Below are 6,684 nucleotides of genomic sequence, written 5' to 3' on the forward strand. Positions count from 1 at the left end.
GCAGAGAACAAACTGATGGTGACCAGAGGGGTGAGGGCTGGGGGATGGGTTAAGCGAATGATGGGCATCAAGGAGTGCACTTGTGATAAACACCAGGTGTTATATGGATGTGTGAGGATGTGGATGAAACTAGAGGGTATTATGTTAAGTCACTCAGAGAAAGACAAATACCGCATGATCTCACTCATATGTGGAATTTAAGAAACAAAACAGATAAGCAGAGGGAAAAGAGGAGAAAGAGACAAATCAAGAACTAGACTCTTCACTCTAGATAACACACTGATGGTCACTAGAGGGGCGGGGTGGGAGATGGGAAAAACAGGTGATGGGGATGAAGGAGGGCACTTTTGAATACCTGGTGTTGTATGGAAGTGATGAATCACTAAATTCTACACTTGAAACTATTATTATACTGTAAACTGAAATTTAAAAACTTTTTTAAAAGAGTATTTAGGAAAAAAATAATTCTATCCTTTTTTATTTTTTCCCCCCTCAATATAGATGTATTGTCTGCTTGGGAGCTTGTTCCAGTAAGACTCTTTAAGGCAGTGACCTTCAAACTTCTGTGTCAGTTTGCTGTAAGGAAAACATTTGACACACACACACAGCTGACTTACCCTACCTTATGGAATCATCTCTGAAATGTTCTCTACCCTTTCATGTTAACCCAACTAACTTTTATTTATTTTTTTTAAGATTTTATTTATTCACCTGATAGAGATCACAAGCAGATGGAGAGGCAGGCAGAGAGAGAGAGAGGGGGAAGCAGGCTCCCTGCTGAGCAGAGAGCCCGATGCGGACTTGATCCCAGGACCCTGAGATCATGACCTGAGCCGAAGGCAGCAGCCCAATACACTGAGCCACCCAGGCGCCCCAACCCAACTAACTTTTAAATGCTAGTTGCCTTGAATTCTCATTAAGTTGACTTAATTTAGATTGACAAGTGGCATAGGACTTGAAATTTTAAATAACCACTGTTGTTGGAGAAGCAGCTACACATTACTTGCTCAGGGCAGGGGTTAGCAGGCAACAGTAGCCTGCAAAAGTAACAGCACCTTCTCCAGGAGGGTCTAGAACGTTTGTACTAAAAGGGTTTATGGACCGGACCTATAGACCGTCAGCATCCCAGTCTTGCCCTCACACACGCATACACACTTCTTTAACCCCACTGTCTCTTCCCTGATGGCTGATTTGGGAGTGACATTAAAGGCCCCTGGAGTCCGAGCCACAATTCATGCCTGTCCCCACTGAACAGAGAGGAAGTAGCTTCTCCCATTCCCCCAGCACACTATCTCCCGCGGTTAACACTGTCTCCTGGAAGGACAAGGGTTCTGTCCAGCCCCCACAAGCAGAGACACTGCTTTAGGACTCCTGAAAGAGAGTAGACCCGCTGCACCCACCCTTCAGTGTCTGTGCACCACCCTGCGCACCGGCCCTGATCTGGAGCATCTAGTCTTCCCAGACCCAAAGCACCTGAGCGCTTCCCTCAGTGCGCTCTCCTGCCCAATGCACCTCTGTCTTTACCGAGAACCTTGCGCATGGCCCCCTGCACGTCTTTGCTTCTCAGCGTGTAGATGAAAGGATTCAGAGTGGGGGTTGCTAGACAGTAGAAGAGTGTGAGGAACTTTCCCTGTTCCTGGCTGGCCACATTCCCAGGCTGCATGTACATGTAGATTATGCTGCTGTAAAAGAGGGACACCACTGCCATGTGCGAAGAGCAGGTGTTGAAAGCCTTGCGCCTCCCCGCTGCAGACCGGATGCGTGCAACTGCAGCTGCAATGTAGCCGTAGGACACTAGGATCATGGTGAGAGGCACCAGCATGATGGGGATGGCCGGGAAGAAAGCTAAGCCTTCAATGCGGTTGGTGTCCACACAGGAAATGCAGATGCTGGCTGGCATCTCACACACGAAGTGGTTGATGCGGTGCTGGCCACAGCGCCCCAGGGACATGGTCAGTGGGGACATGAGCATAATGTTGGTGATCCCACTGAGCCAGGCAAAGGTTGCCAGTTGCAGGCACAACTGTGGGTGCATTATGGCCATATAGTGGAGTGGCTTGCATACAGCCACAAAGCGGTCATAGGCCATGACGGAAAGGAGAATGCACTCAGTGCCCCCCCACAGACAGGAAAGCAAAGAGTTGGACAACACAACCTACATAAGTGATGGTCTTATGTGGCCCCCAGAGGTTGACCAGCATCTGAGTTATGCTGCTAGTCGTGTAGCAGAGGTCCAGGAAGGACAGATTGCAAAGGAAGAAGTACATAGGCAAGTGCAGTCGAGGGTCCACCAGGGAGAGAAAGATGATGGTCGAGTTCCACACCACAGCCAGAAGGTAAAAAACTGTGTTAAGGAAAAACAGAATGGTCTCCAACTTTGGGTGATCAGAGAACCCCAGCAGAATGAAGTCTCCTCCAGAGCTCGTGTTACTTCTTTCCATCACTCTTGGCTTGATAAACCTGTTTGCAGAGGTTAACATCTGTGCTATCACTCATGCAGAAAATGACCTCGTTTGGTCCCAACAGTGGATGCATTTCACTGAGCCCCCTCACACCTGAACTGGGTCACCTGCCTGCCCATTCCTGGAACTGGAGGCTGAGGTACTAAAAACATATTTGTCTGTAAAGCAATGAAAGCCATGACTTTGGCCTCAATATTTTATAATCTGGTTAAATGAGATAAGCGGATAGATCTTTTTTAAAAAAAATAAGCTTTCAATGATATAATTAGCAATAAGATAATTTAGGGGGAAAAAAGCAAATACTTTTGTTAGAATCCACTAATTTTAAGCATATTTCTCTACTAACTGACAAATTACCTTCTAAAATTTGTGGAACAATGGCTTCAATTAGTATGATCAACTCTCATGTTTCATGATTATAAACTCAACTGGAGGAAGAAAAAATAATGTATGGGTGATTCACTCTGTGCTGGACTCTGAACTGTTAGCTGTGGATATAGACAGTAATGAGAGACAAGGTCTATCATAAAATACTTGAATTACCTATATGCTGTCAGGAAAATAACAGCCTTGGGCCCTTGAAATAAAACAGCCTGGCATTTACTTGACTCTGAGCTGTCAATGATTTGGTCCAGTCTCCTGACACAGTGATGAAGGTAGAGTTAGTTATCCAAGAAACCAAAAGCAGATTTGATTGTGCAGAGGTGAGGGGATTTTCTTCCCTCCCACGAGCATTCACAGAATGAGCAGAAATGAGGGACATTCTTTTTCACATTCCAGCTCAACCTAAAACTATGCTCAATGGATCAGTTAAAGGAAATAGTAAGAAGCATTGCGCAGAGTTATTTTTGCAGCAGCTTTGGGAGATCTGCCCCAGGGCGGGGGGGGGGGAGTGTTACCTGCATTGCTTCAGTGAAAACAAACTAAATATTTACATTATTGAATAGACACCAATAAAATATTTGGCTTATGAACACTTCCAACATTCAGAAATGAACAGAAAAAGGCGTATGTCCTCCATATCAAAAATTAAATGCTCGCTGTACAGACACAGTTTCCTGCCATCAGCTTGTTTGGGACTGACAAGAATCCAGCTGCTGGAGAAGTTAGAATACGGCATAAATGGAGAGTCTGTAAATGTATGCCTACCCATGGGGCATGTCCTCTTGTGGTCCAAACAGAAAGGTACAGAGCCTAAAGTCAGGAAGAAGTTATTGTCTGATGTGAAACCATACACAAAGGACCATGAAAGTCAGCGTTTTGAAAAAACAACTTGGAAATTGTTGACAAACCAGCTCAAGGGATGGCTTGGAGAAGGAGTGTATTATGAATGCAGCATCTCTGTAGATATCCCAGTGAAAATGCATACTAAGAACTAGAGTAGGTCAGCATGAATTGCAAGTTTGGAAAATATAATATGGACATGAGGAACATTTCATTTTTCTTCTTCTCCTTCTTTTTTTTTTAAGTAGAAGAATCCTTAAATTAATTTTTTTAAAAGTTAAATTTAAAAACCATGTTGTAGGGGAACCTGGGTGGTTCAGTGGGTTAAAGCCTCTGCCTTCAGCTCAGATCATGATCCCAGGGTCCTGGGATCGAGCCTTGCATCAGGCTCTCTGCTCAGAAGGGAGCCTGCTTCCCCCTCTCTCTCTCTGCCTGCCTCTCTGCCTACTTGTGATCTTTGTCTGTCAAATAAATAAATAAAATATTTTAAAAAAATGTGGTAATGAGACATAACATTTGATTTGTAATCACCACACATTAAAGGGACAACACTTTTATTTTTCTTTCTTATTTTCACCTAAAGAGTGATACCCCAAAGGCAGGAACTTGTTATCTGTTTAGTTACTTTAAAACAACTCATCATAAGAGCAATTCATGTTTGTTACAGAAAAAAAGACCATTGAAGAAATAAATAATTGCATAATCCCATCTACTCATAGACAATAGCTATAGATAAATCTATATATACATATATATATATATATATATATATATATATATATATACTTGTTTTCTCTACTTTCTTCTTCCAGGTTTTTAGAACTTATGTGTATATGAATCATATATACTTATATATGTCAGCTTTATTGAGGTAGGGTTGTCATATAAAATTATAAGATATTTAAGGTGTACACCATGGTAATTAGATACATATACAGTCTGTGAAAGGAACCCTCTAACTTGTATGTTCATCATGTGTGCATGTGTGTATGTGCGTGTAAGAGCATTTCACTCTCTTAGCATGAGGAACCACTCAGTACTTGCCCTGTGTGCTCACTCATGATTTTGTTCCAGGTCTGGACTCTGGTATCTTAAAGATACTAAACCAAAATCCATGACTCCAGCAGGGTCACACGAATTATCTGAATGGAATTTAGGAAAGAGAAAGTGGAGACGTAATTATCCCCTTGTGCATTTTCAAAAATATGCCAGAAAGAAGTGGTCCCACCTCACTGGTGTGGGAGATCTTCCTGTAGGGTGCAGGCACTCCTGTTGTGGAGGCTGTGGGCTTCCCATACTCCCCAGACCAGCTAACAGTCCTCAAACTGTCCACCCTTCTCTGCTGTCCTTGCTTCCCACCTGCTGGCCTGAATGCCATACCCTCAATGATAATAGCACAGCCCTCCTGGGAGCCCACCAAATACCTGTACGTTTGCTCAGGAACAGTAAGCTTCCTGGTCTCAATCGCCATTGGGTCACCTGAACATTAGGTCCATGAACACAAAAAGGTTTTGGACCTACGGTGATCTCATCAGGTACAAACATCCTTATAATGTTACCATTGCTTTTCATACCTATCTTTTTTTTTTTTAATTTTATTCATTTATTTGAGAGAGAGTATGAGCAGGGGGAGGGGCAGAGGAAGAAGCAGACTCCCCACTGAGCAGGGAGCCTGACATGGGGCTTGATCCCAGGATCCTGAGATCATGACCTGAACCAAAGGCAGACACTAAACCAACTGAACTGACCAAGGTGACCCACCAATCAGTATTTAAATGTATTTATATACTCACCACAGACTAAGAAAGCCTCTGCCATGAACTTCACACAGAGGTACATTTCCATCTGTGAAATTACTCTGGCAAAGGTCTAGAGAGGTTTTGCCCACTTCACATGCCCTCATCATTAGCTCTTCCCATCTAGGGGTGGTGATGTTGCAGATGAAGTGGAACAATTACACAGGGAGGGAAGATCTTTGTGACCTCAGGAGAAGTCAGATGTCTGGAAGGAGATAAGCCACACATTTCCCAAAGCCAGCATTTTTCCCGAGGAGCCCCAGAACTGTCAGACTTATGTTCTAATGGACTGGCCTTTGGAAATAGGGCTGAGAAGTCCATAGGACCTGAGCCCAGTCACCACACCTTAGAGGTCACACTTTAAAGAAGGTTACTTGATTGAATTCCAGGTCTCTGTGTCCACATCCTCTACCACAGCTCTTGGGATTTTTCTGAATACTGTATTAGCTTGCATGGGTTGTTCTGAACACTCTCAAGCTTCCTGAAATTTATGTTCAAACACAGACTACTAAATAAATGTGCATAGAAATCTAGAAAGCTTATCAAACATCTGAAAAATATATTTGCCTAACCATCCACCTTGCTGATTACCTGTTACAGAAATGCAGGTATGTGAGACTGCAGCAGGGTTTAAAGCCCTCTGTCCTGCGATCTGAGATGTAGATCTGAGATGTAGATCCACACACTCCCTGGATTCCGGTATGACCAGAAGAACTGGTTTCCTCTTAGGAGGAAGTGTTAATGACTACATCATGGGGTTTTCAGAGCATTCCTTAAAACACTTGTATTTAAAGGCACTCAAATGTTTCTTTTTTAAAATGAAAATCATAATATTTGTTATGAAAGAATAACAAAATAATTCCCCAAAACTCATATGCTTAAACTTACAAATGCATCAGTGTTCTAGGACAGTGTTCTGGGAGCCCATGATCTCAAATGAAATACACTGGCCAGCAGGTCTTTTTGGGTAATATTTTCCCCTCAATGCAGCACCATCATTGTTTATGCTGACTTGCACCAAGTTCTTAGAAGAAATGATGAGTAGGTCTGGGATGAGATGTTGTCCCTAGATTGATGATGCCTCTTCCCAGAGTCATCCCCTTGTGTCCATGGGGTCAGATGGTAGAAGAGGGGAGCTTCCTCCAAGAAGGAAAGCAGTGACCAAGGGTGGGGCTTGCCCTAGTCCTCACCCAGAGTCTGAA

The 6,684-nt window shown here is 43.4% G+C and overlaps 1 pseudogene across 1 annotated transcript; it reads right to left on the reverse strand.

Annotated features, from left to right (window-relative positions):
• Positions 1-1,486: 1,486 nt before the first annotated feature.
• On the reverse strand, positions 1,487-2,441 carry LOC309861966 (putative olfactory receptor 2W6 pseudogene; annotated as a pseudogene). The gene has a single exon. The product of its transcript is annotated as a putative olfactory receptor 2W6 pseudogene (transcript).
• Between the last annotated feature and the right edge of the window lie 4,243 nt (positions 2,442-6,684).

Source organism: Mustela nivalis, assembly GCF_964662115.1.
Source record: "Mustela nivalis genome assembly, chromosome: 3".
Classification (NCBI taxonomy): Eukaryota; Metazoa; Chordata; class Mammalia; order Carnivora; family Mustelidae; genus Mustela; species Mustela nivalis.